The 24,160-nt window shown below is 47.0% G+C and overlaps 2 non-coding genes across 2 annotated transcripts; both read left to right on the top strand.

Moving 5' to 3' along the window:
• Positions 1-2,053: 2,053 nt before the first annotated feature.
• Positions 2,054-2,125, top strand: TRNAW-CCA (transfer RNA tryptophan (anticodon CCA)). The gene has a single exon. It is a non-coding gene; the product is annotated as a tRNA-Trp (tRNA).
• A 9,952-nt stretch (positions 2,126-12,077) lies between these two features.
• TRNAT-UGU (transfer RNA threonine (anticodon UGU)) lies at positions 12,078-12,150 on the top strand. Its single transcript has one exon. It is a non-coding gene; the product is annotated as a tRNA-Thr (tRNA).
• The last annotated feature ends 12,010 nt before the right edge of the window (positions 12,151-24,160 follow it).

Below are 24,160 nucleotides of genomic sequence, written 5' to 3'. Positions count from 1 at the left end.
TGCAGTTCCTTGGACGTTGTTGTGGGGTCTTTTGTGACCTCTTGGATGAGTCGTCGCTGCGCTCTTGGGGTAATTTTGGGCGGCCGGCCACTCCTGGGAAGGTTCACCACTGTTCCATGTCTTCGCCATTTGTGGATAATGGCTCTCACTGTGGTTCGCTGGATTCCCAAAGCTTTGGAAATGGCTTTATAACCCTTTCCAGACTGATAGATCTCAATTACTTTCTTTCTCAATTGTTCCTGAATTTCTTTGGGTCTCGGCATGATGTGTAGCTTTTAAGGATCTTCTGGTGGACCTTACTGTGTCAAGCAGCTCCTATATAAGTGATGCCTTGATTGTGAACAGTTGTGGCAATAATCAGGCCTGGGTGTGGCTAGAGAAATTGAACTCAGGTGTGGACAACCACAGTTATAGTATGTTTTAACAAGGGGGGCAATCACTTTTTCACACAGGGCCATGATGGTTTGGATTTTTTTTTCACCTTTAATAATAAACACCTTCATTTACAAATTGCATTTTGTGTTTACTTGTGTTGTCCTTGACTATTGTTTAAATTGGTTTGATGTTCCGAAACACTTAAGTGTGACAAACATGCAAAGGAACAGGAAATGAGGAAGGGAGCAAACACTTTTTCACACCACTGTACCTAGCTTAACACAACCTAGGAAACTGTTTGGACCCTACACGGATCACACTGTGACCTTGGCTTAAATGGCATTAAAGAGGAAATAAACCCTGATGAGTTTACTTACTCTTTCATTCCCTGCAAAGGCAAAGCATAATGGACTACTATGCATCGCATAGTAGTCCATTATGTGTCACTTACCTGACACAGGAGCCAGCGAAGACACCGCTGTCCCCTGTAGTCCGGAGCCTCCATCTTCTCGGTGGGTCTCGCAGCTCCGCAGCTGTCATTCGGTGAAGCCGCGATGACGTCACTCCCACGCATGCGCGCGGGAGCCGAGACGGGAGGCATTGCGCGGCATCTTCGTTATCGAGGATGCCACGCTCAGTGCGCCTGCGCATGTGCCGTAGACAGCGGTGCCCGTCTTCGGGCAAATATCTCCTAAACCATATAGGTTTAGGAGATATTTCTTGGACCTACAGGTAAGCCTTAATCTAGGCTTACCTGTAGGTCAAAGTGGTTTGTAAGGGTTTATAACCACTTTAAGTCTGCTGCGGACAGTACTCACTGTGAAGGCTTGAAAATAAATCCGCTTGATGGTATGGAGTTGCCGGCTGCTTTTATTCGATGCCCGTTAAATGGCATTGTGTATTAACCAACTGAGCTAACCATCTATTACCTATGTGCCTTGGATGAGTCTAGCAGAAAACGTAACTCCTCAACCTCTATTTTGGATACTAGAAAGCAGGGATGCACCGATACCATTTTTTTTCACGAGTACTCGTGAAAATGCTCCAATACCCAAAACCGATACTTTGTGGTACGATTTGCAGACATACAAAATAAATGGGCCCCAAATCACACTGCGAAGAATGGCATGCAATTTGAACAGGAATGCAGTGACTCAAATGCGCTATTGGGCACTGCTTTTGTGTGAACCCAGGCTGATATCACTATGACAAGCTTGGGTTCACACAGGAGCTGTGGGAGAAACCGCATGCGATGCAGACGGGAATCGCAATGCAGGGCTAGCTGGTTGTACTCAAGTTAGTCTATTGATTGACTTGTGTTCAACCAGTTATAGCCTGTAACAATGATCATTGTATTATGCTGGCGGGGCAGGCTCCCTGCTGGCAGCATACAATAGCACAGCAGGAGTGATTCCCCCATTTAATGTGTTAATAGGGGAATCAGTTTTTTTTTTTTTTTTTTTTTTTTGTTTTTTTCGTCCAGCCCACTGGTTGAAGGAAAAAAAAAAATGTGTATGGCCTGCCCAATGCACATTTTCACTCCTTATTCAGGTTTTCAAACACGAGAGAGATTTAGATATACTTATCAGCATATACAGAAGAATGTTGTATTGTTGGTGATGATGCTTGTTCCAAGGGTCACATGGAAAAACAATTTGAGCCAACACAGGATGTAGTTGACTTCGTGGCGCAACGGTAGCGCGTCTGACTCCAGATCAGAAGGTTGCGTGTTCAAATCACGTCGGGGTCAGCAACAATTTTTTAAAGCAAACATCCTATCTTTTCTAACCTTACCTTAGGAGAAATATTGTAAACATCTGAAGGTGTATAGTAGTGAGATGTCATATCTTTACACAGTTTACTAAAGAAAAAAAAATGACATACCCGCGTTTGGTTCGGGGCAGGTTTGGAGAACTATACCAAAATTCGAATGGCAAATCCGAACACCGTCGTTTGTCAATAGGAGCTGAATCTTAAAAAACAGTAATGGCTATTAGGCAAGGGATTGTCGAACACATGGCATGGGGAGGGCTGGGCACTACAATGGAGAACATATAACAAAGCAAAAAATAGGATTAAAGATTAAAATCTGAGAATTCCTTTAATCCTTTTGCCACCAGAGTTCTTGTGTTTTTTTGCACGTGTTTATAAAATGAGTTTAAGCCTGAAGATTAGCTAGAACTCTCAAACATTGCATATTTTCTGAACGCAGACACCCTCTCAATCTGACAGCCCTCCAGTTGTTGCAGAACTACAAGTCCCATCATGCCTCTGGCTGTGGAAGTCATGCTTGTGACTGTCAGTTTTGCAATGCCTCATGGGACATGTAGTTCTGCAACAACTGGAGGGCGGCCAGTTTGAGACTCCAGCCCTAGAGCACTGGTCTCCAAACTGTGTGCCCCGGGGGCTGGACACGGCCCTTTGCTTGCCTTTACGTGGTACTTGAGGCATTACTCCTCTATAATTTTTAAATAAAGGTATTGTCCAGTGGCCCGTCCATTAGGGCTGCATTAGCACAGCCCCCCTATCCGGTCCCCTAATCTAGATGCACGGTGTCGGACGCATAGATTCCAATGCGGGGGGATTTGAAGCCCATGAGCCTGAGGCTCTAATAGGCTTCAAAAAAATGCACCCTGAGCACACCCAGTTGTGAGAATAGTTTACAATAAAAATATATTTCTCTTATATTCCCCGACCGACACAGCTCCTCTCTGTAACTAAATGGGTTTGTTAGCCTGCCATTAGGAGAACTAGGCAAAAATTGTAACACAATGCACAGAACTTTAGTCCCGCCTGGGGGGCGGACCCTCCCTGCTGCCCGGGCAGAACACAGTTATTTTGCCTAGTAAAGGAGAATGACCTAGGAACCCTGCGGGCCCTTTGGTCCATTATTTTGATGCAGGTTTGATGTTTTTGCACAAGATAGAAGATCCCAGGATCTTTCATCAACTGCCGGCTGGGTGACAGGCTGGTTAAGTTATCCTTGTAGTCTCCCCAGTCCAGCCATCGAGCGTGTGCAGGTCGCAGCTAAGGCTCGGCAGGCCACAACATTCCTTAGCTCCAGAGGTGGTCGGTGAGCTTCAATGCTCTGGGGTATACATATGACCGGGCTACTGATGTATGGATCACAGTATACTGGGCCAACAGCTACCCTGTAACTGCGCAGGAGTAGGTCTGTGATGGAATGTCTCCCAGCTCTTGAGGACTGGTAAGTACGGCTCTTCCTGCTTCGGTGGGGTGAGCAGCTGGGCATTCCCTGGGAGGTCGATTCGGGGGCTGCCTCACCTCCTTCTCTTCTCTCCCACGTCCCTATCTCCCCTCCTTCCCCCCTCCGGGGGGGGGGGGGGGGGGGTGGCTGCATGTGCTGCGGGCGGTGTGTGTGTGTGGGGGGTTCGCTGGGTCTTTCACCTGTAGGAGGCTCTATGCAGCTAGCGTTGATCCTAGTCCCAGTCTGGGGGGTCCCAAAAGGTGTCTGTGGAGATGTTCTTGTTGGATGCAGGCAGCACTGTTCTGTGATTTTTCCTGTCACCTCATGGCGCTGTCCGGCGGCCATTTTGGCTGTGGGCAGCAGGTTCCCCTTGTGAGCCTCAGCAGCCATTTTCTATGGTATTTTCCTATTAGTTGCATTGGCGGCAATTTTTTTGGAAGCCCCAGAGCTCTTTTCACCGCAGTTCTCTTATGACAGCATTACATGTGCTCTCTCATGCTGTTTCCTGTGTCCACTGTGTATACAGAACGCTGGATCATTTCACAGCTATTCTCTACAGTTGCTTCCGACACAGTTTCTTCACTCCGCAACTGGGTAACCTCCTGGGGACTACAGGCACGGCTAGTAACATTCACAGAACGCCCCAGGGTGGTGAGTCTGGCCCTAGGTACCCCTCCCCCCCACGCGGTGGCAGCAGGAGGGTGGGACCTTCACTGTCTTAAGTCCCCTTGCAGGTGGCAGACAGGGGTGGTTCAGCATGGCTTCAGAAACTGGTGTTTCTTCCCCCGAAATCCAGGCTATTGCAACCGGGTCACCTGCGGATGGAGCTGTACCCATGGACACCCTGATGGCGGTCCTTAACTCTTTTGTTGCAAAGATAGAGGCGGTGCGTGGAAGGAAAGGTGCGCGTAAAAGGCCCCTGCCCCCCCCCATCCTCTGGGGAGAGCTCTGATGCAGACTCGGGCCTTGCTGCGGCCGGTGACCCCTGCTCTGACCTATCAGACGAGGCTGACCAGGACCATTCCGACAGCAAGGATGATTCCCCGTCCGGGTCCGGGCGCGACAAGGCACTGGTTGGAGCACTTATCTCAGCTGTGCATGATACCCTGAAGATCCAGGAGCCAGTGGATACCTCTGCTGATGTATCGGTCCCTTTTGGCTCCCGCAAGCCAGCACGTTCACCTAAGGTGTTCCCGTATTTGACCTATTTTGACAAGTTCATGTACAGGGAATGGGGTCGGCCGCAAAGGACCTTCTCGGTCCCCAAAAACATGGCGGTGCATTACCCTTTGAGAAAAGCCTTCTCAAGAAATGGTCGGCTCCTCCGGTCGTGGACCCCCCAGTATCCAGGTTAAACAAAGTAACCACGATCCCGGTTAAGGGGACTCCTGCATTCAAGGATCCCATGGACAGGAAGGACGAGGCGGTGGCTCGTTACGGTTGTGGGGTCAGCCGTGCGACCTGTATTGGCATACGCACTGGTGTCACAGACACTGACTAAGTGGGCAAAGCTTTTGCACCACGAATTGGGAGACCAACAGGCCTCCTCTGTCTGCGTTGAACTAGCAGACCAACTAGTGCAAGGCCTTAAGTACGTTTGTGACGCGCCCCTGGATACTCTCCCTCTGTTATCCAGGGCTTCAGTGTCAGCTGTGGTGCTGAGGCGCCTAATTTGGCTAAAATGCTGGTCTGCTGACCAGGCATCCAAGAAAGCCCTGACGGATCTTCCCTTCCTTGGCGACCAGTTCTTTGGAGCCTCGTTGGATGACATTATTAAAAATGCCACGGGTGGTAAGAGTACCCTACTCCCACAGGCCAGGAAGGCTAAGGAGCCCTCTTTTTCCACTCACAATCGGCTTTTTCGTCCGCCCGGTGCTTCGACAAAGCGTTCCCAGCCCAACAGGACGTCCACGGAAAAGCGTCCCTGGAACCACAAGCCTAACAAGCCGAACAAAAGTGCTAGCGCATGAAGGTTTGCCCCCACCCACATCTCGGGTTATCCAACCAATGGGTCTGCGACCTGATTTCCACAGGCTACAAGATAGAGTTTCTCTCTCGGCCGCCAAACAGATTTTTCCCCTCCAGCATCCCCGGTTCGCCAGGAGGCACGGTTAGGGGCAGTGAGGGACTTACTGAATCAGGGGGTGATTGTACCAGTTCAGGAATCGGAACGCTTCCAGGGGTTCTACTCAAATCTGTTTGTGGTTCCCAAGAAGGAAGGGGTATGTCCGATCTTGCAGAGGTTTTGAATGGAATCAGTTCGCTCAGTAGTCACTGCACTCCATCAAGGGGACTCCCTGGCGTCCTTGGACATCCAGGATGTGTACCTGCACATACCCATATGCCTTCGGCATCAAAAGTTTCTGCGTTTGCCAGTCGGGGAAGCCCACTACCAATTTGTAGCTCTCCCTTTTGGCCTGGCATCAGCCCCCCATGTCTTTAACAAAGTATTGGCTCCAGTGTTGGCGTTGCTGCGACAACACGGGATTGCGATCATGGGTTACCTAGACGATCTCCTCATGAGGGCATCTTTTGCCTGCGAATTAGAGGAGGATATGGCGATCACCATGCAGACCCTGCGGGAATTTGGGTGGCTGTTGAACCTAAAGAAGTCGGTGGTTGTATTGACCCAGCGTCCTGGAGTACCTGGGTTTCCCTGAGTGGACTCCAGGGAAGCGAGGGTCTTTCTCCCCTCAGAAAAATTGCAGACTCTCAGATCTGCGGTCATACTACTGATGAACCGCAAGTGGTCGTCGCTCCACTTTTGCATGCGAGTACTGGGGCTCATGGTAGCCTACTTCGAGGCAGTACCTTATGCCCAGTTCCACACCAGAGTCCTGCAGAGGGAGATTTTGACAAAATGGGACAAATCTCTGTTGTCCCTGGATCCACAGGTCCAGGTGAGCCAGCCAGTCAGGGACTCTCTGATCTGGTGGTTGAGGTCCCTGGTGATTCAGTCCGGAAAATCGTTCCTTCCTCTAAAATGGATGGTGATCACTACGGACACCAGTCTATCAGGCTGGGGTGGAGTGATGGGGATTCAGTCGGCTCAAGGCCTCTGGTCGATGGACGAATCCAAATTGCCAATCAGTCTGCTCGAATTGAGAGCGATCAGGCTGTGCCACCACTCATGATTGACATGTCTTCAAGGCCATCCAACCAGGATACAGTCAGACAACTCCACGGCGGTGGCGTACATAAATCACCAAGGGGGAACAAGAAGCTCAGCCGCTGCACGGGAGGTCGCTCACATACTTCGGTGGGCAGAGCGACACGTTCCGGCCCCGTCGGCCATTTACAACCCGGGGGTGGAAAATTGGCAGACGGACTATCTGAGTCGACAGATGCTGGACCCAGGAGAATGGGTGTTGCATCCGGAGATATTCGGGCAGTTGTGCCTGAAATGGGGCACACCAGATGTGGATCTATTGGCCTCCCACCTCAACCGGAAGGTGCCGCGATTCGTGTCCAGGACAAGAGATCCAAGGGCAGACGCGTCAGACGCACACGTGGCTCCATGGCATCTGTACCAGCTGATCTATGCCTTTCCTCCGCTAAAGCTGTTGCCACGCCTGCTGCGCAGAGTGGAAGCCGAGGGAATCCCGGTGATCCCAGATTGGCCTCAACGGCCCTGGTACGCAGACCTGGTGCGTCTGGTGGCACACACTCCCTTGCGACTGCCTCTGCGTGAGGATCTCTTATCTCAAGGTCCAATCTTTCACCCTGCTTTACCATCGCTGGCTTTAACGGCATGGCTGTTGAAAGCCAGGTGCTGAGGAACCAGGGTCTGTCGGACTCAGTGATTCCAGCTATGTTGAGGGCGCGGAAATCTTCTTCAAGGAAGATATACCATCGTACCTGGAAGGCCTATATCTCCATGTGTGAGGAGAAAGGGTGGCATCCGCGCTCCTTTTCTATATCCAGGATCCTGCTGTTTCTTCAGCAAGGTGTAGACCAGAAGTTGGCGTTGAGCACCAGTAAGGGGCAAATTTCAGATCTGGCTGTCTTTTTCCAGCGACCCCTGGCGTCTCACTCATTAGTAAGTACCTTCGTTCAGGGGGTGCAACATGTAGTCCCTCCGGTGCGTCCACCGTTACCTCCGTGGGATTTGAACCTGGTTTTTGTAGGCGCTTCAAAAGCCGCCGTTTGAGAATATCAGGGAGATTCCTTTGTTGACCCTTTCACAGAAAGTGGTCTTTCTAGTGGCCATCACATCGGCCAGGAGGGTTTCAGAATTGGCGGCCTTGTCATGCAAGTCGCCTTATCTGGTCATACACAGAGATAAGGTGGTGTTGGGTCCGCAACCGTCCTTTCTACCAAAGGTGGTTTCGACTTTTCATATCAATGAGGACATTGTATTAACATCGTTGTGTCCTAAGCCGAAGCACCCCAAGGAGGTGGCCCTTCACGCTCTCAATGTGGTTAGGGCTCTGAAGGTGTACTTGTCTGCCACGGCTCCCTTTCGGAAGTCAGACTCACTGTTTGTTTCAGGGGCTGGTCCAAAGAAGGGTATAGCGGTCTCGTCGGCCACCATTTCCAGGTGGATCAGACAGATTGTAGTCCAAGCCTACGCCTTGAAGAGGCAGGTGCCCACCTTTCCAGTCACGGCCCACTCTACAAGAGCAATCGGAATGTCTTGGGCCTTCCGACACCAAGCGTCGGTCTCTTAGGTGTGTAAGGCGGCGACCTGGTCGTCTTTCCACATGTTTACCAAGTTCTACAAGGTATACGTCAGTGCATCGGCTGATGCCTGTTTTGGCTGCAAAGTTTTGCAGGCGGCCGTGTAGTTGCAATTGAGTTTTTTCCTGTTTTTTTTCGTTAAAATGCAGTACTGTTTGTTAATGCACTGTTGTATTACTTCCGCAAATTGTTTGCGGTGTTAGACATTTTTCCTGTTGAGAATACCCGGTTATATGGCTGTGTGTTTTTCCGTACGCTGCTGTTTTTTGTGGGTTTAGTTTCATTAGTTCCCACTTGCCATGGTGGATGAAGTTTTAATGCTGTTTTTCCCACCCCTCATTTGGCACTGCTTGGGGACGTCCCATTTATTTACAGAGAGGAGCTGTGTCGGTCGGTGAATATAAGAGAAAATATCATTTTTGTACTCACCGTAAAATTCTTTTCTCTGTAATTCACCGTCCGACACAGCACCCACCCCTCCTTTTTTTATACGTTATACTGCTTGTTGACGTACTGAGTTCTGCCTGAGCAGCAGGGAGGGTTGTTAGCACAGGGTCCGCCCCCCAGGCGGGACTAAAGTTCTGTGTATTGTGTTACAATTTTTGCCTAGTTTTCCTAATGGCAGGCTATACAGCCCATTTAGTTACAGAGAGGAGCTGTGTCGGTCGGTGAATTACAGAGAACAGGATTTTACAGAGAGTACAAAAATACTATTTTTTTTGTATAAATTGTTTGGTCGTGCCTAAAAAGACGAGCCTTTTTTTCCAATTCTCCCTTCTCAATCTAATAGGACGTGGCACTGTCTACTCTTTTGCTGCATACACACGATCAGAATTTCGCCCAGCAAAAGACTGATTTGAGCTTTTCATCGGAAAATGCGACCGTGTATATGCTCCATCGGAATTTATCTGGCCAAATTCCCGCCAGCAAAAATTTGGTAGCATGTTCTCAATTTTCCGGGTGGAAAAACTTTCTATCGGAAATTCCGATCGTGTGTATGCAATTCCGATGCGCAAAAACTCACGCATGCTCAGATTCAACAACGAGACGGAAGCTATTGGCTACTGGGTATTGAACTTTCGTTTTCTAGTCCCGTCGTACGTTTTGTACATCACCGCGTTCTTGGCGGTTGGAATTTGGTGTGACCGTGTGTGGGCAAGACCGTTTGAGCGGAATTCCGACGGAAAAACCATCAAAGCTTTTTCAACGAGAATTCCGATCGCGTGCATCCACAGGACCACTCTGTGCTGATACAATTAACAAATTTTCAGTGCACCTAGTTTGTTTTAATTTTAGTTGGTGTCTTGTATTCAGACACGTAGAGTGCTGCATCCTGAAGTATTATTTTCTGACTAAGCTCAAAGATTTTTTTCTTTATATATATATATATATATATATTTGATAAAATACAGTATGTATTTGGTAACAGATTTGCTTCAGCCAATAACACCTGTGCAGGAAGAGCAGAAAGTCTTCAGCTATCTGGAGCCTATTTTTTGCTTTTGGTATAGGACTCTGTGGCGCAACGGTAGCGCGTCTGACTCCAGATCAGAAGGTTGCGTGTTCAAATCATGTCAGGGTCAGCAGCTTTTTTTTTTTTTTTTTTTAAAAGCCACCTTGTCCATGGTCCTCTGTCTACCCTCAATATAGAAGGCATAATACAAATGCTGCAACTCTTCAGAATTGTATCATCTGTAGAGACTCCCGAAGTCGGAAGAAGACCCCCGGAGCTGCCTAATAATAAATAATAATAATAAATTACTTTAAAAACCTGTGTAGTGTGTTTTTTTTTTTTTATTGACACTTTTTCCCCTCAGGTGAATAGGTAGGGGTACGATGTACCCCATACTCATTCACAGAGGGTGGGGGCCCCCTTATTAAAGGGGGCTTTCAGATTCCGATAGGCCCCCTTGCCCGCAGACCCTGACAACCAAAGGCCAGGATTGTCAGGAAGAGGCCCTTATCCTCATCAGCATGTGGACAAGGTGCTTTGGGGTGGGGGGGCCACAGGGCGCCCCCCTTCCCCAAAGCACCCACCCCCCCCATGTTGAGGGCATGCGGCCTGGTACGGTTCAGGAGGAGGGGGGCTCGCTCGTCCCCACCCCCTTTCCTGACCGGCCGTGCTGTGTGCTCGGATAGGGGTCTGGTATGGATTTTGGGGGACCCCATGCCATTTTTTCGGCGTGGGGGTTCCCCTTAAAATTCATACCAGACTTAAGGGCCTGGTTTGCCTCCAGAGGGGAACCCATGTCGGTTTTTAATATTAGAGAGGCGACTTTTCCTGTAAAGTCTCTTCAATATAGATGGAGATCCGACTTGGAAGCGACTTCCATTGAATTCTATGGGTACAAGCCACCTAGAAGTCGGATTGAAGTAGTACAGGAACCTTTTCTGAAGTCGGAGCAACTGCAATAGTGTGCATTAAGACGGAGCCATTCACTTACATCGATTTTTTTCATGTAGCGCAACTTGAGGTGACTAGGGGGGACTTGAAGCCAGATCCAAAGTTGCCCCTGTGTGAATGGACTCTTAGGAGATCCCTGAAAACTCACTTATTCAGGGAAGCCTATCCCACACCCACCTAACAACCCCATCAAATCATTCCCCGCATCTATTACCTTTTGTACCACCACCCCCTCCCTTTAGAATGTAAGCTCTACGAGCAGGGCCCTCTGTCCCTTCTGTATTGAACTGTACTTTCATTGTGCTGTCCCCCCTCTACATTGTAAAGTGCTGTGTAAACTGTTGGAGCTATATAAATTGTTAATAAAAATAATAATATGTGATGCCTGATACTTGTGGATCTGTAAATCATTACTATCCTCAACTACTACAGTAATGGCCACGATCTTCTGGGTGTTGTGCTGAGTGGCTGCCCTTCTGCATAATAACCACTAGGGGGTGCTTCCTCAGTACCGTCACTATTCAGACAGCGCCTTGCATTTTCCTCAATGAATGCAAAGGATTTTTTTGATTGGATAAGGTGGAGATTGTTGCATCACCCCCCTCACCTTGTCCATTTAGAAAACACTTTGCATTCATTGAGAGCAATGCAAGAAGTTCTCCTAATGGCATTCTCTGTTTAATTGATATGTAGATCAAAATGATGACCTTTGATTTTGTTTGTGTTTTTTTTTTTTTGGTGTCATAAAAAATGCATCAAAAAAATGCCTTTCTTTATTTTCAGATAACTTGCTATGCTTTGTAACATAAGATACAGAAGATACAGTCATTATCAATGCATGAAATTATAGAATAAAACATACAGTATCATTTTGCAGTAACATTAACTACCAAGAAATAAATCCCTCAAATTACTCCACATTGGACCTGGCTAGAGCACTAGTAACTGGGATTGTTGGGTCTGTGGCTGTTGCTGTCCTAAGCTTGTGGATACACCACAGGAGTCAAACTTGTAACAATTAAAACAGGAAATGTTTAAATAAATAAAAAAACTTAAAAAAAAAAATTTGAAATAAAACACATTTTATTTTTTTCATCTCAGGATTGCATCTAAAATAAATTAATTTACGCTAGACAAGGAAGCTAAAAGAAATGCATGCATTACCCTGTTATCCTCAAATAAGCAGGCTTGTAGTGCCAATGTAAACATTACTGTGATTCATAAGGGATGTACAAGTACAAGAGCCAAAGTGATTCAGGCAAAACTTAAAATGATTCTGTGAAATGCAATAATACGCACCAATGTCTTAAATTCTTAAATTTTACCTTAAAGGCATGATATTTTTTGTTTTATAATTATTATGTTATGTACTCAAAAAAAAAATCAAAAAAAATCCACAAATGTTCACAGGGCTCCATAGCTCAGGGGTTAGAGCACTGGTCTTGTAAACCAGGGGTCGCGAGTTCAAATCTCGCTGGGGCCTGCCTGTGCCTTTTGCCAACTGTATCTTGTATAATAATATTTTTTCAGAAAAGTCCCAGGATTCTTAGAGTTCAAGAGTCTTAAGGTTATAAATGATAAAAAAGCCTTTCAATTATGAAATAACCTTCTTAAAAATATTGACATAGGTATCAGGGCCGTCTTTAATATTGATTGGACCCTGGGCAAATATTTTCTTGGGGCCCCCCTCCCCCACATTTTTTTTTCCTGCAGCCACAGGTTGCAGGAAAGAAAATATCTAGATTCCCCCATCAACACAGTGTTGACAGGGGATTCCCTCCTACCAAACCATGGTGTTTTCCCCGCCCCCACCGGCAGAACACATTATTATTGCTAGCGGCTATCAATAATCACATGTACAATCTGACAGGCTGGTTGTACCCAAGTTGATAGATGGTACATTCAGCCTACCAATACATGGTTCAAATCTTTGCCAGTTCCTGCTGAACTATCCGAGATGCAAACTGTCTATGGCAGGCTTTAGCTAAAAAAAAGTTACTAATGTACACATAAAGAACCGGTCCACACTCACTGATTGGTCCAGGCTCACTGATTAGTTGCTAGAGGTTACTGCACATCTCTTCCACTCACCAATTGGTTGCCAGGGGTTACTGCACATCTTCGCCACTCGCTGATTGGTTGCTAGAGGTTACTGCACATCATTACTGCTCACCTGTCAGGAAAGGTTCCCTCCGCTGGTAATATCGATCATTTGGTGTGCAGTACTGAGATCCACCAGCAGGTGTCTCCTGGCAGTTTGGAGCTGTTAGAAGAGCCTTTTCCTGCTGGAATTATGTCATCTTTGGGCCACAGTACTGGCGTCCAGCAGTGGAGGGATCCTGCCAGTGTGGAGCAGGTATTGCCTTCTGCAGTCAGGCATCACATGACTGATAGCAGCCATTGTATAAATACCCGGCAAGTGCACACACACACCTTGCCCTGGTATTGTCCTTGTGCCCTGACCTGCAGCTTGTTTATCTGTTACCTGAACCTTGATTCCTGCATCCTGCATCCTGAACCTGTTGTACCTGATCCTATCTATTCCTGCAACCTGATCCCTTTCTCCTTGTCCCCCCATCTGCTGACATCCTGTTTATGACCCTGGCCTGGCTTGACTACGATTCTGGTACTCCCTTTTGCTACATTTGCTAGTTTGTTTGTTTATCATCACTGTTTGGTTGTTTGGTTTGTTCACTCAGTTTGTATTGCTGGTGTGTTCACATTTTTCTGCATTTACTTTAATAAACTTACTTTCACCTATTTATGCCTGGTTCACTCTGTCGCAGTCACACAATTCTGGTCACATCTAGTTTATGACATCACCCTTTGGTTGCTAGAGGTTACTGCACATCATTACCATTCACTAATTCTTTGCTAGAGAGGTTACTGCACATTATAACCTTTCACTATTTGGTTGCTAGAGGTTACTGCACATTATTACCAGTCACTGATTGGTTGCTAGATGTTACTGCACATTATTACCATTCACTGGTTGGTTGTTAGAGGTTACTGCACATTAATGGCATTTAATGATTTGTTGTTAGAGAGGTTACTGCACGTTATTACCATTCCCTGATTGGTTGCTAGAGGTTACTGCACATTATTACCACCCCCCGATTGGTTGCTAGAGGTTACTGCACATTAATACCATATACTGATTGGTTTCTAGATAAGTTACTGCACATTATTACCATTCACTATTTGGTTGCTAGAAATTACTGCACAGTAATACTATTTACTGATTGGTTGCTAGAGAGGTTACTGTGCATTATTACAATTCCCTGATTAGTTGCTAGAGATTACTGCACCATACCATTTACTGATTGGTTGCGAGAGGTTACTGCACATTATTACCATTCACTATTTGGCTGCTAGAGAGGTTACTGCGCATGATTACCATTCATTATTTGGTTGCTAGAGAGGTTACTGCGCATAATTACCATTCACTATTTGGTTGCTTGAGGTTGCTGCACATTATTACCATTTACTGATTGGTTGCTAGAGAGGTTACTGCACGTTATTACCATTACCTGATTGGTTGCTAGAGAGGTTACTGCACATTAACATCATTCAATAATTGCCAGCAACTTACCCTGTGTCCTCTTCTGCAGGTTTATCCGGTCCTGCCCCTGCTATTAATCTCTTTCCTGCTGACAAGAGAAGGGGGAGAAGAATCCACACACAGCCTGGTCTGTGTGTTTGATCTCCGCGCTGCTGACCGAAGAAGAGGGGGCGAGCGGGGGAACACAGCCGCTCTATCTCACTTCCTGTCACAGTAGCTCCAGTTCTAACAGAGGCAGAAGCACGACTTGCAGCACATACAGCCCACAGCTGTGCCTATCTCCTGTCACAGTGTGGCCGCTTGAATTAACAGGCTCGGAGAGCAAGCGAGGGGGTCGGCTGCACCCGATACACATGGAAAAATATTTGCGGGCAGCGCAGGTTCAGGGGGCAGCTGCGACGGGCCTCAGAACAATGATAGGGTCCAGGGCAGCTGCCTCGTTTTCCCGCCATTAAAGACAGCCCTGATAGGTATTATCTACTACAAACACTGTCAGGACTGTTTTTTTTTTTTTAGCTGTGTGCTGAAGCAGAAGCAATATCTAATGTTGAGATGCTCTCTTTCAACGTGGCCTTATATTAGGAAGACTACTTTCATACATTAATCACATGGTTTGCATGCAGGATATTAGGTGTGCCTGGGTTCCATCTGACCTTAGCAAAGTGACAGACATGACTTGCTCTGTATCATGAGAGGCTGTGGCTGCTTTTATGTAAAATGACACTTGTAGCTAGTGTGTGTAAGTGTCAATGAGAAATACAATGTAACAGCATCATTGTTATACTGTATTTACATAGATAAAAGAAAATAAAGTGAAGCGCTCTAAATATTGAATAGTGTTACAATTCTCCCAACTGCCCTGCTCCACGTCTCCTCCGTTGTTCCATTGTGGGTGTTCTTGGAGCTTCTTAATTGTGCCCCTCTTTACAGGCACTTCTATGGCTTCCACAGAAACTACGTCCTGGAGCCCTGAGCCCATTAATGCAGCATAGTCTGAAACTATGGGACTCCGTGAGGTACTCAAGCTCCATTATGTCCCCTTTTCTGCCCTTGTTACCTATTACCAACAATCACTTGTTTCCTCCCAGTCTGGAGCAGCCCCAGGCGTTAGCTTGGTGGATCTTGCATAGTCTTACCCATGTGCGCCATTTTTTGAATACCCGTGCCCTCTGACCTGGATCGCTCTTCGTGAATCCTACGATGCTCCCCAATCAGAGTTATTTGTTTTCTCCAGCTTCAACATTGGATAGCTTCTCTCCAACGTGCTTCCTCTTATCTATTTCAGAAAACCACTTTCTCTTATATTCACCGACGGACACAGCTCCTCTCTTTAGACCATTGGGTTGTTACGCTACCTTCAGGAGAGGACTAGGCATAACATATTAACATGTGATAATAAAACTAGAACTTTCTAGTTCCGCCCAAGGGGCGGTCCCTTAGGTAACAGCCCCTCAGCTTGCTATTGCCTCAGTTTTATTTTGCCTAGTGAAGGAGAAAGACCTAGGAACCCTGTGGGCTCATCGTCCATGTTTTTTCTGCAGAAGATTTGCATATTGCGCAAGAAGAAAGATCCTGTGATCTGCTATCAACAGCCGGCTGGGTGACAGGCTGGATACTCTTATCCTTGTAGTCTCCCCAGCCTGGCCAGCGAGCGTGTGCAGACCAGAGCTACGCGCTGGGTTTGGCCACGACATACCTCAGCATACCTCAGCATACCTCAGCTCTAGGGCACACAAATGACTGGGCTACTGATGTCTGTGTCACAGTGTGCTGGGCCAACAGCCACCCCGTACTGATCGGAGAGTGGGTCTGTGATGGAATGTCTCCCAGCTCTGCAGGATTGGTAAGTACAGCTCTCTCTGCCTCTGTGGGGCTGAGAAGCTGGGCATTTCCTGGGAGGTCGACTCGGGGGTCCCTCACCTCCCTCTCTTCTCTCCTTGTCCCTATCTTCCCTCCCCATTCTTTTAGTAAACAGGGCCCCCCGATTTTCCCCGATTGGTGTATAAATCCTGTATTATAATAGTAATAATAATATCTCCAGCTCCCTTGTTACCTCCTTCCATGCTCATCTTCAGGACTTCTCCAGAGCCTCTCCCATCCTCTGGAATTCCCTTCCCCGGTATATCCGATCAGCCCCTATCCTGTCCACCTTTAGGAGATACCTGAAAACTGACTTATTCAGGGAAGCCTATCCCACACCCACCTAACAACCCCATCAAATCATTCCCTGCATCTATTACCTTTTGTACCACCACCCACTCCCTTTAGAATGTAAGCTCTATGAGCAGTCAGGGCCGTTTTTAAGGCAGGGAAAAAGGGGCAGCTGCCCTGGGCCCTGTCATTGTTGTGGGGCCCAAAACAGCTGCCTCATACTTGCCAGCTATCCTGGTTTAAATTGCCTTGTCCCTTGAAGTTTTAGTCCTGTGCTGTGTCCCAATATCTCAGTGTGAAGTGCTGCTACTAATGCTGCCCAGATCTGACCTATTGTTGTGTACAGATGACTCATCTGCAGACCCCGTGTTTACATGTAAATTACCGGCATTCATATGTAAATAGCAGCATTCATATGTAGGGCTGTGGAAATTAAAGATTAATTCCTTGATTAATCGTTAATTTTTTTGATCGATCAAAATTATTTTGATCCATCAAAAAAGCACTTAGATCTTTTCTTTCTACCCATGACCTGGCGTCCTTGCTGAGATATAAGGAGATGTGAGAGAAGTTTATGGTCCGTATTAACCCTTTTGATACCTGCTTGCATGACCACCTGTTTGCACACGGGTCCATGCCATAAGGTGAGAGTGATTGTCACGCTACTGTGGGAAAAAAAATTACTTACGTCAGTGCTACAGTTTGAATTTAAAACATATTTGTGTGAACTGTGAAGTTAAGTCATGGATTGTGGAAACTAACTAGTGTCGGGTGATTCTATATCATGTATACCACATTTACCACTGACTAATGCAGAGTTGCAATGAGAGGAGATCAGCTAAAAGTAGTTGGACCTGTATGTGCGTTATAATTAATCGAAATGAGTCGAGTCGATTCATTGATTTAAAAAACAAACGATTAATCGAACACGAACATTTTAATCAGTAACAGCCCTATTCATATGTAAATAGGGGGTCTCATGCCCCCCCTGTATATGATTCCCCCCTGAGGTCATATCCACAGTAATCTCTAGCAACCAATCAACAAGCAGAAATCATGTGCTGTAACCTCTAGCAACTAATCAGTGAGCTGTAATGTGTGCTGTAACCTCTAGCAACCAGTCAGTGAGCGGTAATGATACAATGTAACCTCTGGCAACCAATCGCAATAGCTGCCTGATCTGATTCAGTAAACTGATTTTGAGTCTAGCTGCTATTTTTTGTATGTCTCAGAGCAGGTGGAGAGCGAAACTGCATGGGGGGCCCCAAGAAAAGTTTTGCCCAGGGTCCAATCAATATTAAAGACGGCCCTGTGATAGGGCCCTCCTGTCCCTTCTGTATTGAACTGTACTTTAATTGTGCTGCCCCCCCCCCCTCTACATTGTAAAGTGCTGTGTAAACTGTTGGCACTATATAAATTGTTAATAATAATAATAATATGTGATACCTGTGGATCTGTAAATCATTAGTATCCTCAACTACTACAGTAATGGCCACGATCTTCTGGGTGTTGTGCTGAATAGCTGCCCTTCTGCATAGTAACCACTAGGGGATGCTCCCTCAGTACCGTCACTATTCAGACAACGCCTTGCATTTTCCTCAATGAATGCAAAGCATTCTTTGATTGGATAAGGTGGAGATTGTTTCATCACCCCCCACACCTTGTCCATTTAGAAAACGCTTTGCATTCATTGAGAAAAATGCAAGGAGTTCTCCTAATGGCATTCTCTGTTTAATTGATATGTAGATCAAAATGATGACCTTTGATTTGCATATGACACATTAGTAAAAGTAAAAAAAAAAAGTTTGAATAGATCATATTTAACTCCTTATTAAGCCTTTGTTAAACCTAGTCTACCTTAATTAACACTTTCTTTCACTTCCCCCATTAGCTGTTATTTTTTAGCTTATTTTGGTTTAAATTCTTTTTTAATCATTATTCAATTTTTTTCTTTTTATTTCATTTTGTTTGTGTTTTTTTTTTGGTGTCATAAAAAATGCATAAAAAAATATGCCTTTCTTTCCTGACAGACTCCATGGCAGCAACGTGTGGGTTAAGTCCCGCCTCCACTACCCTATAGGACACCACTCCCATAAATCTTTGCTCCCTGCCCATGGCCGTGTTCTTTTTTTGTCCTCCTCCGTAGGACCAGACGTTATGGTCTTTCTACCTGAAGATTGCTCCCACACGGTTCCATTGTTGGTTTGGCCGAATTGCGACTGGATGGAATTGTCGCATGACTCCGTTAAGCCCTAGCTACTAGCGGGGTATGGAGTGGGCATTGGATATAAGCGCTGGAGGAAGCCAGGAACCTAGCCACTGGCAGGCAGGCTGCGCATTTGGTCGGATAGCCCAGCTAAATAGCAGGTGACCTATTTTGCCCTGAGAAGTCCGGTATGTTTTGTTCTTACCTTCGGCCTGGAGACGATCGTGTGGGAGCGGTAAGATTGTTCCTCTTTTTCATGGCAGCAGTTTGTGCTTGTTCCTTGCTTTTCCTTCATTTCCGTTCGTTTTTTGTGTTTTCATGTATAAGGGTATAGGCATGGCGGCTGGATTAGCCTGCGTTCCGGCCGCCGCTCACTTCCTGGTTTTTCGTTAGATACGTTCGTTCTGCGCATGCGCGAGTGCGGCACAGGAACGAGGCTTGGTTCGCGCATGCGCGATAGCGGCAAAATGACGCTATTCGCGCATGCGCAGTAGCGGCGCACAGGATACGATGATGGCGTCACTAAGGCGCCCTATTTAAATATAGGAAATAGCCTACAAGCTTTGGGATTGCTTGTAGGCTATTATATGACTTCCCCTTGTCCAGGATTTCTTCTGTGGAGGTAGGTGGCCTTCTGGGAAGAGGGGGGTGGGCGTGTGTGTGTATGGTGCTCTCAGCCTTACTTATATGTCTTTGCAGCATTTATGGAAACCCCTAGAGATATGGATTCACCTCCGCCTGTATTTGGCCAGCCCTCTCATAATAGGTACTGTCTGGGGGGGGGGTCCGGTATTAGTCAGTCTGTTATCTTTCCTTATCTGTGTGTCTCTTCTATCTCTGTCTTAACCCATCTAGTTCAGAACAGCAACGCAGCTCAACGCATAGAGGAAGCGATTCTTCTAAGTCTTACCACCGGCATTCATATTCTAAGTCTAAACATCACGGCTCACCCTCAAGATCCGGGCGCCGTAGCGAGGATCGATCTCGCTCCTCCAAGGCTCATCCAGCCGTTCAGTTATTAATACTTGCTGGGGATGCAGATCGCAAGTTCCTACTGGGAAATCCCTCTGTGACCTCTGCTTTTCCAAAGCCTCTAGTGAGAGAGGGGGTACGGACCAGCATCTAAGGTCCCTTGTGGAAAATGTGGTGAAGAATCCCTCAAGGGGATCGGTGCCAGTCAGGCTCCTGTGCCTCAGTCAGAGTCACCTCAGTCTCCAGTCAGGGAGTCGCATGCTCAAGAGCTTCTGAGGAAGATAGTACCTGTGTGGGGTTTGACTTTGCCTTACTCTCCCCCTTGGTGAAGGCTATCAGAGAGGCTATCAGAGAGGCTGTGAACTTGGCTAATCCTTCCAAACAAAGGAAGTATTTTAAGCAACTTAAAAGGGAGCGTCTTAACTTTCCATTCCTGTCTGAACTTGGTGAGGTCATCACGGATGAATGGACTAAAAGTTGAGAAAAAGAATAGTATGCTCTCAAAAGTCCTAAGGTTATATCCCTTTAAGGAGGATGAGGTCAAGTATCTGGTTTCAGCTCCTCTCGTGGATGCAGCGGTGATGAGACTAGTAAAACATGTAACCCTTCCATTGGAAGATACAGTTTCATTTAAGGATGCCTTAGATAGGCGGATTGATTCCGATTTAAAGAGAGTCTACCTCACTGCTGGTTTGGCATGCAAGCCAGCATTGGCTTTAGCGGCAATGTCCAAGGCCATGGAAGTCTGGACGGACAGGGTGGAGGATACCCTCAGAAACATTTCGGATGAAGTCGTAAAAACTCTCCTATCCAGGAGTTACGGCTTGTATCGGCTTTTCTGGGGGAGGCTTCGATTGACATCATCTGCTTAGTGTCTCGGGTTATGCTTTCAGCTGTAACCGCCAAACGGGCTCTTGGGCTCCGTCCCTGGCTGGCTGATCCAGCATCTAAACAGGTGTGGTGCCATTTCCCTTTCGAGGGTTCTTCCCTTTTTGGGAATAAGTTGGATAATGCCATAACCCGGGCCTCTGGTGGGAAGTCGGGGTTTCTCCCTCAGGATAGACGTTTAGAAAGCCAGAGGAGATTTTTTCCTAAAAAGCAATATCAAGAGCAGGCCAGGGAGGCCCGTAGCTATAGACCGGGTCGAAAATATTCCAGGTCATGGAAGTCAAGGCAGTCCTCCTTTCAAGAAATCCGCCAAGAGCAGTGCGACAGGAGAGAGGGAACCAACCAAATCTTTTTGAGATTGGGCCCGCTCAGATAGGCCAGGTGGGGGCTCATCTTCTACTTTTTCGGCATGTCTGGGCAGCCTCAGTCCAGGACTTCTGAACCGTCAGAACGGTCTCTTCAGGTCATTCTTGGACCTTCAGCAGGTCCCCAAGACTAAAGTATGTTCCCACCTCCCTTCCGACCTCAGAAGAAAAAAGGCAGATCCTGTTGGCCTACGTGAAATCTTTACTGGCTCAAGGCGCTGCCGTTCCCGTGCCAGATGGTCAACGAGGGAGAGGAATTTATTCTCCTCTTTTTATGGTCCAAAAGAAAAACGGTTCTTGGAGGCCAGTCATAGACCTTACACATCTGAATCATTTTATCAAAAAGGAAAAGGTTCAAGATGGAAACCTTGTCAACAATACAACAGTCAGGCGTCTGGATGTTTTCAATAAACCTAAAGGACGCTTACTTTCATGTCCCTGTGGCAGAAGATTTTCAGCAGTTTCTGCGATTTTCAGTAGGAAAACCACATCTTCAGTTCGTATGTCTTCCGTTCGGGCTTTCGACATCCCCCCGAGTCTTTCAAAGGTGTTGTTGGCCGTAGTGGCTCTATTGAGATCCAAGGGGATTCGTCTTCACCACTATTTGGACGATCTTCTGCTGCTAGTCCAGGACAGAGACCGTCTGTTATTGCACAAGGATCAGGTTATTTCCACTCTTCAAGAATTCGGTTGGATCCTGAATCTAGAAAAGAGTCAGTTAATTCCTTCTCAGTCTCTTGTATTCCTAGGCGCAATCTTCAACACAGTGAAGGGCACCATCTCATTACCCGAAGAGAAAGTACCGGTAATTCGGGACAGAATTCGTCCGGCCCTCTCAGCCTCCCATCTCCCGGCTCTTCAGTGCCTGAGAATTATTGGCACTATGGTGGCCACCATTCCAATGGTGAAGTGGGCCCAATGGAAGATGAGACCATTCCAAAAAGGGTTTCTTCACCAATGGTTAGGCGACAAGGCTCAACTTATCCGGATCACATCTTCAATGAGAATCTCTCTGCCCTGGTGGCTTCAGAAGGAGAATCTATTTAATTGTCATTCCATTCTCCCCATCTCATGGATATCAATAACTTTGGATGCCAGCAACAGGGGCTGGGGCGCCCACTGTTTGACGGAAGTAGCACAAGGCACCTGGGACTTCCCTTCCAGGGGGATGGTGTCGAATATTCTAGAATTAAAGACAGCCTTCCGGGCGCTCCTAGCCTTTCGTCATCTGATCTCAGGAACTTCGGTTCTTCTCAGACTAGACAACACAACAGCAGTGGCATATATAAGGTGACAAGGAGGTACTCGGAGTCTGTCCCTTCTTCAGGGGGTAGAGCCAATCATGTCTTGGGCTCAGAAGAACCTGGTCAGCATTACAGCAACTTATGTTCCAGGAACGCAGAACGTCCAAGCGGACTTCCTGTCTTGAGTCAATCTGGACAAAAACGAATTGTCTCTTCGCGAGGAAGTTTTCAGGCGGATTCTAACGTTGTGTTTCTCCCCAGAGGTTGACCTATTTGCCTCTCCTTGCAACAAGAAACTGGCAAGGTATTATTCCAGGTTTCGGGATCCTCAGGCTTACTGAGTGGATTCACTGACGGATCGATGGCGGTTCAACAAAGCTTACGCCTTTCCTCCGATTCCTATTATTCTACAGTTCCTGCGGAGACTCAAATCAGAAGCAGTAGAGGTGATAGCTGTAATACCTTTTTGGCCCAACAGGCCATGGTTTCCGCTTCTAATGCTCCTCAGCGTCAGAGATCCGATTCCCTTACCTCTCAGACCCGATCTTCTATCCCAGGGCTCGAAGCTCCATCCCGGTCCGGCCCATCTATGTCTGAGGGTCTGGTTTTTGAGAGGGGAAGATTAGAGGCTCTGGGTTGTCCCAAGGAGGCCTTTCCTACTCTCATGGGTGCAAGGAGGAAAAGTACCAACCAGGTGTATGAGAGGATTTGGTCTAGATTCACAAGTCACTTGTCTTCCAAGTCTTGCTCTAATGGTAATCTGACGGTTCAGGATGTTTTGGGTCTCTTACAGTCCAGACTAGACATTCCCCTATCTGTCAGCGCTCTTCGTGTACAAGTCTCTGGAGTATCCTGGGCTAAACATCCCTTGGTTCAGCAATTCTTTAAAGGAGCAATTAGACTTAGACCACAGAGGAAACCTAGATTCCCCAAGTGGATTTACCGCTGGTTCTCGTCTTCTTCTCACAACTGGACAGAACACTTTCAATCAAAGAATTGTCCCTAATGACATCTTTTTTGGTAGCCATATCTTCAGCAAAGAGAGTCTCTGAGTTTCAGTCTTTAGGATCAAAGGATCCTTTCCTCACATTTTTTCCTGACAGAGTGGTCCTAGTGCCAATACTGGGGTCAAATCCAAAGGTTACCTCAGTCTTCCACGAAATTCAGGATATTACTCTTCCTACCTTTAATTCGGCTGGGAGTCAGGATCTTCATCCTCTCGACATGGGAATTATTCTGAAACGATACTTGGAGGCAACAGCTTCTTTCCGGCAATCGGATTATCTTTTTGTTCTTTTTCACTGTAAAAACAAAGGCCTTTGGGCTTTGGTCAGAGCCATCGCCACGTGGGTGGTTCAGGCGATCCAGTGGGCTTTTAAAGAGAAGGGCTTGGCTCCTCCTGAGGCGGTTACGGCACATTCCACGAGAAGTCTCTCTACTTCTTGGGCAGCTTCACGTCATGTGGCTCCTGAGTTTATCTGCAAGGCTGCCTCTTGGTCATCCATTCATACATTTATGGCTCACTATTGTGTCAAACCTACCAGTTTATCTTCCATTGATTTTGGTTTAAAGGTGCTGTCGGTTGACAGTGTTGCATACATTTTTGTTCAGCATTTTTGCCCACCCGAGTGTGTTTGGCGAGTTATTTCCCACACGTTGCTGCCATGGAGTCTGTCAGGAAAACGGAAAATTCCTATCAAAATACTTACCGTAATTTTCCTTTCCTGATGGACTCCATGGCAGCAGGAGTTCCCTCCCAAAATGGCTGGAGTAGGCTAGTTACCGAACACGGCCATGGGCAGGGAGCAAAGATTTATGGGAGTGGTGTCCTATAGGGTAGTGGAGGCGGGACTTAACCCACACGTTGCTGCCATGGAGTCCATCAGGAAAGGAAAATTACGGTAAGTATTTTGATAGGAATTTTCAGTTTTTAGGGATGAGCTTGGCGTTCGAGTCGAACACCGGCTGTTCGCCCGTTCGGTGAAGCCAGAACTCTGTGGGCCGTTCACACCAAATTTGTGTGGCGCTCACGGCCCACAATGTACTGCGCCATCGCAGTGCATTGCTGTCTCATGATTGGCCAAGCATGCACTGTGATCCCGCAT

The sequence above is a fragment of the Lithobates pipiens genome, unplaced genomic scaffold, assembly GCF_037356315.1.
Source record: "Lithobates pipiens isolate NorthernLeopardFrog02 unplaced genomic scaffold, aLitPip1_a1.2 Scaffold_8, whole genome shotgun sequence".
In the NCBI taxonomy this organism is placed as follows: domain Eukaryota; kingdom Metazoa; phylum Chordata; class Amphibia; order Anura; family Ranidae; genus Lithobates; species Lithobates pipiens.
The sequence above is the reverse complement of the archived record's forward strand: the minus strand, read 5'-3'. Positions and strand labels throughout refer to the sequence as shown.